This window comes from Nicotiana tabacum, chromosome 18 (assembly GCF_000715075.1).
Source record: "Nicotiana tabacum cultivar K326 chromosome 18, ASM71507v2, whole genome shotgun sequence".
NCBI classification, from domain to species: domain Eukaryota; kingdom Viridiplantae; phylum Streptophyta; class Magnoliopsida; order Solanales; family Solanaceae; genus Nicotiana; species Nicotiana tabacum.
This window is the reverse complement of record NC_134097.1, coordinates 97,291,342-97,305,659: the sequence shown is the minus strand read 5'-3', so window position 1 is coordinate 97,305,659 and position 14,318 is coordinate 97,291,342. Positions and strand designations below refer to the sequence as shown.

General features: G+C 37.6%; 1 long non-coding RNA gene across 1 annotated transcript; it reads left to right on the top strand.

Annotated features, from left to right (window-relative positions):
- Positions 1–926: 926 nt before the first annotated feature.
- LOC142172946 (uncharacterized) lies at positions 927–11,672 on the top strand. The gene is made up of 2 exons (XR_012702201.1): positions 927–1,633; positions 11,375–11,672. It is a non-coding gene; the product is annotated as an uncharacterized LOC142172946 (long non-coding RNA).
- The last annotated feature ends 2,646 nt before the right edge of the window (positions 11,673–14,318 follow it).

Genomic DNA, 14,318 nt, shown 5'->3' with positions numbered 1-14,318 from the left:
GGAAATGATGCTTCTACTTGCCATGCCAGATGAATGGGCGGCCGAGGCATTTAGTAAAGGGTTGAATCCGAGGAGTTCTGACACTTTTCGAAAACTAAAAGAAATTCTGCTATGAATCAAAGATAAGAATAGAGGATGACCAACTTAGTTTCCCGGCATCAACTAAGGGTCGGGACCGAGAGAAGAATAAGGAAAAGTTGAAGAATTATTTCGACGCATATCGACGGCCTTCTAGGGTTTAGTTTTTTCCCTACGAAAGGGTTGAAGGACCCGACAGAGGTTTCTAGTCAGCGAATAGGTTCGCTACCGATAGGAGAGCTGATCGTAGATGGAATAACAGATCGTTGCAGGACAAAGTATCGGGCTCTCGGGATTCCACCTATCCAGATTGTCTGACTATAACTTCAATGTCAGCATAGTGTAACTGGTATCGGCGATGAGGAACACTAAAGAAGCACGGTTCCCGAGGCCGATGAGATCCGATTCCAGTCAGCGGGATCATAATATATGGTGTGAGTATCATGGGACCAACAACCATCGTACTGGGGATTGTTGTCATCTATGCGTGGATGTGGCGACATTGTTGAAAAACGGCCATCTCAGGGAGTTCTTAAGCGACCGGGCTTAGAATAACTGCGAGAACATAATTTTTGACCCGCACAAATTTTTAAGAGTTATTTTTAGTAATCGTAGTATTTTTAGTATCCATTTGATTTTACAGAATTTTAGTATATTTTATCTTCAATTTTAATTTTTAAACATAAAAACGAAAATACAAAATAAAAATAGTTTCATATAATGATACAGTCTTACTTTAGTTAATTGGAATTAATTATAATTTATTTAAAGGGAAGAAGTTTTAGTTGGTTAATTTATGGACTTTTAGAATTGAAGAGTCCAAAATATTTGCGCAATTTCAGATTTTGTCTTGTGAGCCCACTCCTCCCTTAATCTAAAAAGACCTAAAATTAACCTAATCAGTGCACTTGAGAACGAACACACACACACTAAAAAAAGAAGAACGAATAGAGAAGGAAATTGGCTACCTCCTTCAAAGACTCAACTCCTCCAAATTTCCGACACACCTCCTAGCTTCAAAGAGCTAAAATCTGCCGCCTCCAATTCCAAAAATCATCCATACTTTCCAACACCTAGCAGCCTAAATACACACACATATATAGAATGAGGTAAAAAAAAGGGGGAAACAACAAATAAGGTTAGGGGAGTTGAACGAAAAATCAGAGAGGGAACCTTGAGAGAAAAGGTGTGAGATAAGGTTCTTCTCATTCTTCCATATTGGTTCTTTTTTTTTTTCCGAAAATACAAACCAAAAAAAATCTTCAGTTCTTGGCGTCAAATTCGAAAAAAAAAATACAAAAAATGTATTTTTGTTGATTCTTTCAATTCAGATTTTGATTTACATATGGAGTTTGATTGAAAATGTATTCGAGTTGAAGTTCCTTCTCCGTTCGAGTTCCTCGCGTGAGCAGATTTCCGTTTTGGTTCAAGTTCGTTGTTAGATTTTGCTTTAGGTTGTATACAAAGGCTTATTTTTGAATAAAAGTTCAAGAGGAATTGGCTGAAATTTTGCTATTTGTTGCTGATTATTGCTCAAATGAACTCAAGGCATTAGGTACACACCTACAAATTTGTCATTTACCTTTTTTAACCAATGATTTGAATTGCTTGACAGGTTGTGAATCTATTATTTCTGTTATTGTTTGGGTATATCTACACCTAATAGGATATTCAATTGATTTAAATTTGACCCATCATGCTTAAACTAATTGTGATTTCGTGACTAGTCATAATTTGGGGAAGTGAAGCTTATCCGTGAGAATATAAAAATGTGTGTGTTCTTCAGTTGATTCTGTGAGTGATATTGGGTGTTTGAAGAACCTCACCGTCAAATTATAATCCGTGTAATTCGTTATTGTAAACCCCCAGAGGCTTTGAGTAAATCTGTTGTTTAATATAATGTATGAATTGAGATGTTATTAACTAGGAACTAATATTCACACTGTTTCGTTCGAATTATCCCTACCATGTTTTACCATGAATGTGTTTAAGAGTTTTATGGATAAGTTTATTATAGTTTATGGATAAGTTTTATGAACAATCACGACATCACAATAGGAAACTTGGTTACAAAGCAACATTTCCGGCTGAATGGTGGTATTCGCATAACGTAATCCACTGTCATAAACTTATCAAGAGATCAGGAACCAAAATACAATTAACATGCTAAATGCAACAATGTGGCAGTGGTCATAATAAAATAGAATTTTCAATATCACACAAAGCACCAAAGACAGTGACTAGTCCAAACAACTTGTCATATGTAGAAATAGAAAAAAATATTATTTTATTTATTAGATCCAAAAAGGAAAACAACAAATTGAACTCTTGGAAAGAAATGTGTAGGCTAGTTGTTAAAAGATTTGGACCGGAATAAGCTTCACGAACCTTGGGCTTTTATTTAAATGCTGGCATTTTTTAATCTCTAACTTAGGAAAGAAACAAATCATGAATAATCGCTAGTATGCTTTAGGTGAGTATTAATAAATAAATGATCGTGATTATGTACACGTTCGCGTGACATAGTTACAATTTTTAAACTTAAAACCAAGGTACACATTCGCGTGACTTTGGCCAAACAATCTTAACAATGATAAATTGTTATTAGTTGTGCACACGTACGCGTGACACAACTTTGACATACTAAACAAAACGAGTACATGTACGTGTGACTCATTTCAAGATAATTCCATAATCACAAATAACCAAGTAATTAAAAGCGGTAAAAGGTAAAATACACATAGGTTCTAAATATAAGTAATTAATCAATTTAATTAAGCCAGGTAAGATTAAAAGCAACCGTGCTAAAATCACGAAACTCGGGATTACCTCACACCTTCTCTCGAGTTAACAGAATTCCTTACCCGGTCTTCTGGTTTTGCGGACTTTTAAACAGAGTCAAATTTTCTCAATTTGGGATTTAAAATAAATTGGTGACTTGGGACACCATAAATTATCCTAAGTGGCGATTCTGAATTAAATAAATAATCTCATTTCGAACAACGTTACTTTAATTGAAAAAACTCCCTATTTCTTCGGAAAAAGGAGGTGTGACAGCTCTGACGACTCTGCTGGGGACTAGAACCCAGAACTTCTGGTTTAGGGTTCAAAATTCGAGCTTGTAATATAATCTGTACTTGGCTTTATTGTTTGGTTATATTACTGTGCTTGTGGGTAGGGCTGTGCACGGATTGGATCGGATCGGATTTAGCATATTTCGGATTCGGATTTCGGATTTCGGATTCTGAGAAGGGCAATCCGAATCCGATCCGAATTAACATTGGATCGGATCGGATTTGAAACTTTGGATCGGATAAATTTTCGGATTGTCGGATCGGATTGTTAATTTTCAGAACTTGTTCGAAGTATATAAACAAATGTTGGGAATTACTTTCCAAATACAAATTGAGCAATCACTTTTCAAATACTTGTTTTAACTGTAAACTTCGAAATTAAGTACTTAACATTGTTACATATAACTGAGTACACAATTAACTGAACTGAATGTTCAATTTACAGTACAAAATGATTTAAACTGAATGTTCAATTTACAGTACTGATTACTGAATGTTCAATTTACACTTTACAGTACACAACTGACTGAACTAAGTACTCATAAAAATTAATAATGCAACTGAGTTCAAAAATGCACAGTCCTAGTAACAATGTTCGAACTTAACAAAACAAAACAACAATCTGAAATTTACACAATTGGACAGTAAACCAAACTGAAGAGCCCAAAACAAAACACAATCAATTGTCTTTCAAACCAAATTTTCATAGCAAAATAAAATAAACCAAACTACTAAAGTCCCAACAGTTCTTTAACATATTACACATAACAAAAGAGTTCCAAGTTATGGGAAGCCGCAACAGTCAACACAAACAAACAACTAGGCCAAATGTAGCTCTCAATCTCAGATTCTCAGTAGGACTGTGAGACAAGTTAAAAATCTGCAATTTCAAACAATACAAAGAGCATTTTCAGAGAAAGAGAAAGATAGCTCATGGTCCAGAAATACCTGTATAATACAAAGAGCTTGTATAATGAAATACATGAGACTGAGAGCAAGTGTATAATGAATCAATACAAAGAGCATTTTCAGAGCAAGTGTATAATGAAATACCTGAGCTTGTAGCCTTGTACAACAAATGGAAAATCACTATATGTCGACAATGCAAGGCTCTCTTCCCGTATTCATAAATTCTGTATAATAAGATAGTAACACAAGAAATTAATTTAGAAGTAATCTAAATAAACATACAAATAAAGTATACATTAAACACAAGTAATAAGATAGTCTTACCAGCTTCAAGTTGTTCAAGATTATCTAAATCTTCTTCAATTTTAATCGAAGTTGTTGATTCATTAAGAAGCCAATCTTGGACACACACAAGAGCTTGAACCAATCTAGGAGTCAATGAACTCCTAAATGGATCAAGTATGCGTCCGCCGGTGCTAAAGGCTGATTCTGAGGCAACACTAGAAATCGGAATGGCTAGCACATCACGTGCCATCTCAGTAAGAGTGGGAAATCTAGGTGAGTTCAACTTCCACCACCCCAGAATGTTAAACTTTTCATGGTCTTCCTCAACATCTTCACCCAAATATTTATCTAACTCCGTTTTAGAATCAACTCCGTCACATTTCTTATGCTTCTTTAAATCTAGCATGAATTTTGAAAGCAATGATGAAGAAGATGGAGAAGATGGACCAGAAGATGGAGAAGATGGAGAAGAAGAAGATGGACATGAACCAGAACCACCATTTTTCATTGCATACACATTAAACAAAGTATCCATGTATGTTTTCACATCCTCTTGTATTTTCAAACCTACTGTTTCTCCAAACATAGAACCAAGTGCAAATGAAAGAGTATTAAACTTATGGCGTGGATCAAGCACACATGAGATAAAAATCATTTTGTTCATCTTATGTGGATCCCCCCAATACTTGTCAAATTTTTCTTTCATATTCTTTGCCATTTCTCTCAAGAAAGCATCTTCATTTTGCATCAACTCTTTCAAAGAAGAATCAACAACACATATTTCAAGAAAGTGCACATTAGACGTAATATAAAGTGTACCTGATACTTTCAAGGTGAGTTCATAAAAAATTTCCAGAAACTTCACAATACGTCTTACACTATCCCAATCACTACTTAAAAGTGGACCTGCAGGTTGTCCATCCTCACAAATGCAGTTAGAAATACATGACATCAAACCATAATCAATATCACAATACTTTGTAAAGGCTTCGACATAAACTGTAGCAACCTTCAACATCAAATATGTGGAGTTCCACCTAGTAGGAACATCCAAGCACAATGATTTTTTAGAAGTTATCCTATCAAGATCACAACATTCTTTAAACTTTTTCCATCTTGCGGGAGATTGTCTAATGTACCTAACAACTTGTCTTATTCGTTCAACAGACACACTCCCATCTCTCAACCCATCTTGAACAACTAGATTGATGATGTGAGCCATACATCTCACATGAACATGCTTACCTTCCATCAAGTTAGTGTTCCATCTAGTAAATTGCTTGGATAACTCTCTAACCATCACATCATTAGAACTCGCATTATCAACTGTCACAGTAAATACTTTATCCACTCCCCATTCAAGTAAACACTTTGCAATACCACTAGCTAAATCTTGACCTTTATGACTAGTAATTGGACAAAAATTCAATATCCTTTTATGTAATTTCCAATTATTGTCAATGTAATGGGTTGTAACACACATATAATTAATTCTTTGAATTGAAGTCCATGTGTCAGTAGTAATACATATTCTCTGTTTTGATTCTTTAAGAATAGACTTCAAAGCAAGTCTAGCTTCATGGTAAATCTCAAGACAATCCCTAGTCATAGTAGTACGAGATGGAATATGAAATAAAGGTTGAAGACTTCTAACAAAGTCTCTAAATCCATCTTTTTCAACAGAAATAAAAGGAAGTTCATCTTTAATAATCATACGAGCTAAAGCCCTCCTACATGCCTCTTGATCAAATTTCCAAGGGATAACTGAAACATCACCTGTTAGACCTTGCGGCTGAAAACCTAATGTTGTCTGGCTACCTTCTGCCTTGTAGGGATTGGTCGGACATTTGGGAATATGCAATAACAAATTGCTTGTGCCGCTATGCTTAGTATCATCTACATATTCTTCTGAACAAAACTTGCACCTCGCTTTTTTCACACCCTCGGAATCAGTGAACTTGTTGAAGTAGCGCCAAGCCATTGATCTTTCTTTAACCATTTTTCTTTTCTTCGAACCAGGTTCAGATTCATTGTTATTGATTGTTGAATCTGAATCAGTTGAAGCATTACTTTCACCAACTGTTTCAACAATTTGAAGTTCATTCACTGTCTCTGTTTCGTTTTCCATCTACCAAAGGTCCAAAACAAACAAAAAAACCTAAATAAAATCAGAAATAGATGTTGTAATAGAAAAAAACCTAAATAAAATCAGAAATAGATGTTGTAATAAATCAGAATAGAAAATGAAAGAGATAAAAAACAGAACATAAAGACAAATTGATACATACATAAAAATTGAAAAAACAATATGAACTATGAAACAATAGTAACTAATAGTGAAGAAGAAGATTACTTTACTGGCTTGGGACTTCGAGAGAACTTGGAGTTCACTACTTCACTGGCTTGATAGTTGAGACTTCGAGACCGAGAGGAACCGCCGAAGCTAAGGCGAATCACTGAACTCTGAACTCTGAAGAAGAGAGGCGGAACCGCGGAACAGTATGAACTCTGAAGAAGAGAGGCGGAGCCGTGGACTGGTCAGTGGTCACTATGAACTCTGAAGAAGAGAGGCGGAAGCCGCGGAACCGTGGTCACTGGTCAGTGGTGAACGAAGGAACAGCCCTAACTCCTAAGTGAAAGAGGCGGAAAAGAAGATTTAGGGTAGGAAATAGGAATAGTATTTAGGGTAGTATAGTACTATTAGTATAGTATACTAACTTAACCGGGTTAAGTTATTTAACCCTAAAATTTTAGGGTAGTATAGTATTTAACTATTTATATATAGGCCCATATAATTTCGGATTTCGGATCGGATCGGATTAAAATCATGCCAATCCGAAAATCCGAAATTTTATAAAACATAATCCGTATCCAATCCGAAAATCCGAAATCCGAAATCCGAAAATCCGAAATAGAGTATGTCGGATCAGATTTCGGATATCCGATCCAAATGCACAGCCCTACTTGTGGGCCTAATGTGCTAATTGCGGCTTTGATATTATTTGAACTGTATTTAAATGTCTTCTTACGCCTCCTTCTGAGTCTTCTAAAAGTATGGTGCACACATACGCGTGGCTTGCTTTTCCTTTAGAGGTCGTACCAAATAGAACGAGGCTAGATTAGCAACTAGGCCGGGTAGACTTTCGTTCTCTCGGTACATTACCCCCAGCTCGGCTCGAGTTGTTCGTTTGGGTAAGCCATGTCTAGAACACACCTCCAGGGTTTTATACCTATAATAACATAGAACGTTTGTTTGCTTCACGTGCATTTGACTTTGGGGACTCAACACAGGGGTTGAGTCTGTCTAGAACAAGTGTACCCAAAAATAAAAGACCATCTTGATGTACCCTGTATGCTATATGTTGCATTCTTCAAGCGTAAAAGGGGTCATTTGACGGACCAATGATGGTTGAGGGTAAATGAGAAAGAAAAGAGGGTGAAGTGTAAAATGAAGCAAGTAGGGCCCAATTTTTTTTAGCAAATCCATTAGGCGAGGTGCCTAGGGCTAGTTTTTATATGTATAAAAGAAAATAAAACACAATGTTAATGAGTCTACGTAATGTAACTGCATACCTAGTGAAATTACATAATCCCTATTATCAACTTTGAGTAAAGTACTCAAAATTGATATCACATTATGTTCTAAAAAGTGGCTAAAGTAATAAATAACATTACAAAAATGGCCACAATTCACAATTATGATTCTGAATTTACCATAATGGTTCTTCTTCCTGATGATTCTGGCCCTTGAGATGATTATATCCCTTGCATGAAAGAGTGCATTTCCAAGTGTTGAGTACGTGCAAATAGTTGAGCAATCCAATACTGTAGCCAAATGAAGCATTTTCTCAACTGCCCAGTATCGAATCTTCATGATGACTGTGCCTTTTTGCGCCCAGATTTCACTATTGATCCTTGACTTGATGTGTGAATCCTTTGCTAACATTCCTTCCTTATGTGTCATAGGTGTTGTTGTTGATGATCCTTTCCTTGTTGTCCATTTCTTGTATCCCATAGAGTCCTTTGAAAACTAGTGTCTCGCCCATATCGACCTTGGAAATGTTGTGACCATGTCCTCTTGTGTCCAGTAATTCAGCATAACTGATGCCTTTGTGTGTGAGTCCTCTTTTAGCCCCTCTTCCTTGTATATCAGTAGTGGTGTTGATGCAGAGCAGCTCCTTATTATCCAACTCACGTGACCTGTGAGATCTCTTAAAATACACTGCCTCGACCTTGTAAATCTGGGCAGTGTTTGTGACTTTTCATTGTTTCTTTGGTTAGAAGCTTGTATTCTGCACTAGTTTGTTAAGTTGATTATGTTCCTTGACATGTTGGAACAATGCGCATGAAGACTGGCATTCCAAAAGTTCCCCTATAATGTCGTAATTACTTAGCATTTTCCTTAAAATCTTCAAAGCCATGCTTGCGCCTATCCTTGCTTCCCTCCCAATGGAATGAGTACATAGTACTAATACCACCAACTGGGAGTTGTTCAAGGAAGAGGGCATGACCACAATATCAATTCCTGCAAAAAAGAACACCATATTAATAAAAAACAGTATCCCCATGCCCTTCTCCATAAGGATTTGTGCACGGTGTTTCCTTGTGTGATCTCCAACAGACCAACATTCACCCTCTGATGTTCTGAGGGTAGCATTTGTTTTCCAATGTTGTTCTACAAGAATGTTTGCCTGGCTTCCTGTATGCAATGGTGAAGTAATGAGATGCATTGGATTTTTGATCCACCATACACCCCATGATCCTATTATGTCCCAATTGCCCACAATTCTGCAAAAGTGTCCATACATGCACTATTTGATGTGCAAAACCTTCGTTGTTCCCATATTTAGGTGCCAAAGAGGTATATCTTCCATGAGTCCCATACTGAAAATTCTAGGCAGCCTTCTCTTGTATCTCCAGTATTTTGTTTCCTTTATCTGTACCTTCGACTATGTACTAAGTTTATGAATTGACACACAAGGGCAGTACTACTTCGTTTATGAATTGACACACAAGGGCAGTAAGTATTGATGATAATCCTGTAGGTCGACTTAACAGTTTCACCCCCTTGTGTACTGGAGATCCTCCAAGATTCCATGCTTATGCTCACCAGTGATCTCCCTTCTTGGGAATGAGCACATAGTGCTAATACCCATAGAAGTTTAACCACTAGGTGAGGCATGGTGACAGTAACTTTTCCTGCAAAAAGGAGCATAATGTTTGTCAAAAAACAATGCACTATGACCTCCTCCCTAAGGATTAGATCATAGCACTCCAACTGACTTTCTCTTCTCATTTTGATTCCCAGATTCATCACCCATTTTTCAATGGAGAAGCAGTAGTCCATCATACTTTCCTCCTCTAAGATTTGAGTATGGCCTTCACAAAGTTCTAGTCCAGTTGCCTCCTCCATGCTACTCCACCTTGTTACTCCCTCTCCACCTAATTTCTTGCCACTTTTATTCTTAGATATGGGCATTGTAGTTTGTCATTATTCACTATCCTCCTCCCCTGAATAGCTAGCTCCCAAAAATAGTGAGCCTCAATATCTCCTACGTCTAATGCATAGTTAGCTAGGTTGTCAGCCAAACTGTTTCCCTCCCTTAGTGTATGAGCCACAGTTACATTGCATCAAGCCATGAGTTCCTTAATTTCCTCCACATATTCATCCACACACCAAGGGACACACCACTCTCCATTCACAGTATTTTTGATCAACATTGAATCTGTGCGTAACTCAATTAGAATGTAGTCATGTTCCACGCAATACCTCATAGCCTCCAGTATTGCCCTTGCCTCTGCTTCTGTATTTGTTCCCTCTTGGACTTCCTTGCCATATGCATATAGCACATTTCCTTCCTTATTTCTAAGTACAAAACCAATAGCACTTCTACCAGGATTGCCCCTAGAGGCTCCATCTGTGTTGACCTTCACCCAACCTAGACTTGGATACTCCCATATAACCTTAGTAATCTGCAACTTGGGAGTATATTTCTCCAGCAATTCAATCTGATTAGGCCATTTGTGATGGACTTGCTGAAGGGCAGGTTTCCTATACTTGATAAGTTGATTGAGGAGTCCATGAAATCTGGTAAATAGCTCTATTTAAAGTGACTGTATCGACATGCTTGTAACTGTTTCTTCTTTTCTGAAGTTCCCAAATAATTATGGCTGGCAATGCTTGCATTATATGTTGCAGTCGATGAATTACTCCGGCAGTCCAACACTTGATCACTGCCTGATGTAATGTGATCCCTTTTATTGATATACCTGCATTGTTTAGGAAGTATGTCCACACTCACAATTATATTTTTCTTACACAATTTTTTCAAGAAAAAGACCAAAAAAATGAAAATTAAAAATCCAAAAAGATTTTGCATTTTCCCATCATTTTTCAAAAGAAAAGAGACCAAAAATATATTTTCTCCAAATCAGTTGCTTTTTTTAATTCTTGCCCATATCCAATCCTCCCGAACTACGCATACCTGATTCTCGTCTTTCGGGGCAGGATACATCGGCAACTCACATAGGGTCCGGTCTTCCTAGTGAGTCTTAAGTTCTTGGTTTCGGGGGTCGCAGCCACATCTTGCATGCCAAGCCACTTTTGGCCCCATCGCCCTTTTTGTAAAATAAGGCTATTATTGCAGAGTGGTTTGTTGAGCCGTGTTTGGAGAGTCTTGAATCTAAAACTAGGTGTCATATTACTTTAAGGTCCGTCCTTGTTGAATTTGCATCTCTAGCCGTGTTTGGCCATACCGATTGTGTTTTGCAAAATGGGTCATTTCTACAAAGTAATTCCGAGGATAATTATTATTGGGAGTTCTAAGCCATATAAGCCTTAGTGAGGCATTTTTCATGTCTTAGAGGTCAATCTTGTTGAATTTGCACTTTTAGCCACCTCTTGGCCACGTAGGTCGTTTTGCAAAAATAGCCTCAATTATAACTTGCATGTGTCCAATAGGAAGTGTTTTGGTCTTATATAATGTCTCGAGTCATTAACTCTATTTAGTCTTATTTTTATCATTCAGATATGGATCCATTTATCAGAGCTCAAGCATGACCGACACCCCAGGACCATCCAGTAGGACTGCTGCATTCAGGAGCTGCATTTAGGAGCTGCTTAAGGAGACTTTTATTATGTTTTGAGTCTGTTTTTTTATGTTGTCTTTTACTTTCTAGCCCTATCCAGCAGTACCGAATCTTTAGGTGGTGTCAGAATCAATCATAGTCTAACTGAGTTTCTCGAGTCTTTTGATATCTTATTTCTGATTCTGTATTCGAAAAAAAAAAGTTATAAATGAAAAATCCAAAAGATTTTGTTTTTAGTTTATTTTGTCCATTACTATTCCAGAACTACGCTTGGTCTGATTCATGTGGAACATGATACTTAGGCAACCTACATAGGTTTCAATCGGATCATTTTTTAAATTAAAAAAAGAAAGACGAAGTTATGGGATGTGAGAAATGAGAGGAAAGAAAAGAGTGATAATCAGAAAGAAAAAGAGCAAACCAAAGAGCTCAAGACAAAAAATGAAGAGAAAAAGGGGCAAGAAGAATGAACTTGGGATAATGCCAATATGACCTTCGTACCCTCAAACTCATTTTAGAACGGATAATTGTGATTAGGTGCATTACATATATTACGATACTATTTGCTGTTAAATGCCTTAATGCTAATATGATAACTTTATTTTGTTCTTCTTTGTTATCTTCATTATAGCAGAAGGGTGGTTGGTTTGTGGTTCTTAAACTAGTAACTCTTCCGTACAACATAAAGTCGAAAAGCAATGGTAGACAACAACAGAATTGAGTTGGTTGATACTGGTGCCCAAAAACAATTGGTTGAACAAGATAATGGATTGGTTGACGAGGTAAGGAAGTTAAGACAATACATTGCGAACATATATCAGGCTTGGATAACTATAAAGGCACCACCCCCGCCACCACTAGCTTCCTAGATGCTGCCCTTACCCAAGCTCCAGTCATATTGTCAAATGATCCTCATATTCTCCTGATTTTCTCGCTTATCATGGCTCTCCCAACTTCCCTAGTAGCTCTATTGTTCATCCTCCAACTACATTTCCCAAAAATATCCCTCCTGTCATATACTCTATTCCTACCATCACAACTTCTCAACAACCTCTCCCCAGGTCCAACAGTTAGCACCAGTTCAAACCTCATAATGCCCAATACTACCCTCCAGAGTTGGCTCACTAGGTCCCGGACTCATACAATCATAGCTCTCTGAATGAACCTCATGTTGAAAATGAAAAGTTCACAAGGAAAGAAGAGCTAGATGAGATATCTAGAAAGCTGAAAGGTATAGAACAATTCTTAAAGAACATGCAAGGGATGGGAAATCAGATTATATGTCTTACAATGACTTGTGTATGTTTCTTGATATTCATCTGCCCCCGGGGTTTAAAATCCCAAAGTTTAACTTGTATGACGGGCGTGGAGATCCAGTAGCCCATCTGAGGGCTTATTGCAGTGAAATGAGAAGTGTTGGCAGGAAAGATGAGTTACTAATGGCGTATCTCAGTGAGAGCTTGAGTGGGGCAGCCTTGGAATGGTATACTCATCAAAATGTCAGTAAGTTATATGCATGGGATGACATCGCTCAAGATTTTGTTCAACACTTTAGTACAATATAGACTTCCTAGACCGCTCCTCCCTATCTAAGATGGAAAAGAAGCCCGAGGAAAGTTTTAGGGAGATTGGGCTCAGATGGAGGGAACAAGCTGCTCGAGTCAGTTCCCCGATTGATAAAGAAAAAATGGTTGAACTTTTCCTACAAGCTCAGGGACCCACCTACTTCAATCATTTGATCCCAGTTTTAGGTAAACCTTTCAATTATGTGGTAAAAATGGGGGAGATGGTAGAAGAAGGAATCAAGTCAGGCAAAATCATGAGCTATTCTGCATTAAAAGATACTACAGAAGACATTCAGAACATCTCACTAAGTTTGGGGGAAGAAAGAGAAATAGAAAAGATGTTGTTGAGCCCCGCCAGTAACAAGATCTAGTGGGCATTCCTGCTCAACGCTTTCAGCCTCAATATCGACCCCATGAATATCCTCGTACTCCAGATAACCCTCCCCAATGCTACTTCTCTCCAAAAAATCCCCAAAGTCATACTTCACCTACCTAGTACTCTATCCACAATGCACCGCCATATGCTCCACATCCACAAGACCCGCAATGGCCTGCATCACTTCTATAAGCATATCAACCACCTACCCGCAAGAGGTTTCAACTGAGGCCGGAGTACAAAATAAAAAGGCAACAATAAAAGGAAAAGACTTTCACTCATATTGGAGAATCATATACCAGTTTGTTCCAAAGGTTAAGGCAATTGGACATGTTGAAGCCGATTTAGATAAAAATTCTGAACCCCCTTCCAAAGAATTTTGATTATTCTCAAAGGTGCACATATTGATCTAATGCCTCGGGGCACATCATAGAAAAGTATTGGCATCTTAAAAGAGCAGTCCAGAAGCTTATTGATGCAGGTGACATTACCGTGCAAAATCCAGATGCAACAGATACTAGCTAAAGTCCATTGCCTGTTCATGATGAGACACATATGGTAGGCATGATTTGTGTTGAAAAGGAATATGAGAACTCTTCTGAGCTCCTTTGAGGGCTACTTGCCGCAAAGTTTTCAGCGCTATCAGTCTCGCATCCAGAAGTTGATCTTAAGAACGAGTTGGCAAAAAGGACCCAAAAGCTATTTACTGAGGTCAATGCAATTGAAATTGGTAATGGTCTTGGTAATAATGATGTGGAATTTAGTGGCTAATATGTCGAGCTTGGTAATTGGAAAAACGCTCCTTTCTTGGCTAGCCGGAGAGGAGCCTTGGTGGTTTATTTTATTTTCATTTCTGTTCTACGGGTTATTTTAGTGTTGTAATCCGGATATTGTCTTGTGGCTCAAGCCCTTCTTCCTTTTATTTGCCTAGTTTGTTTAGTC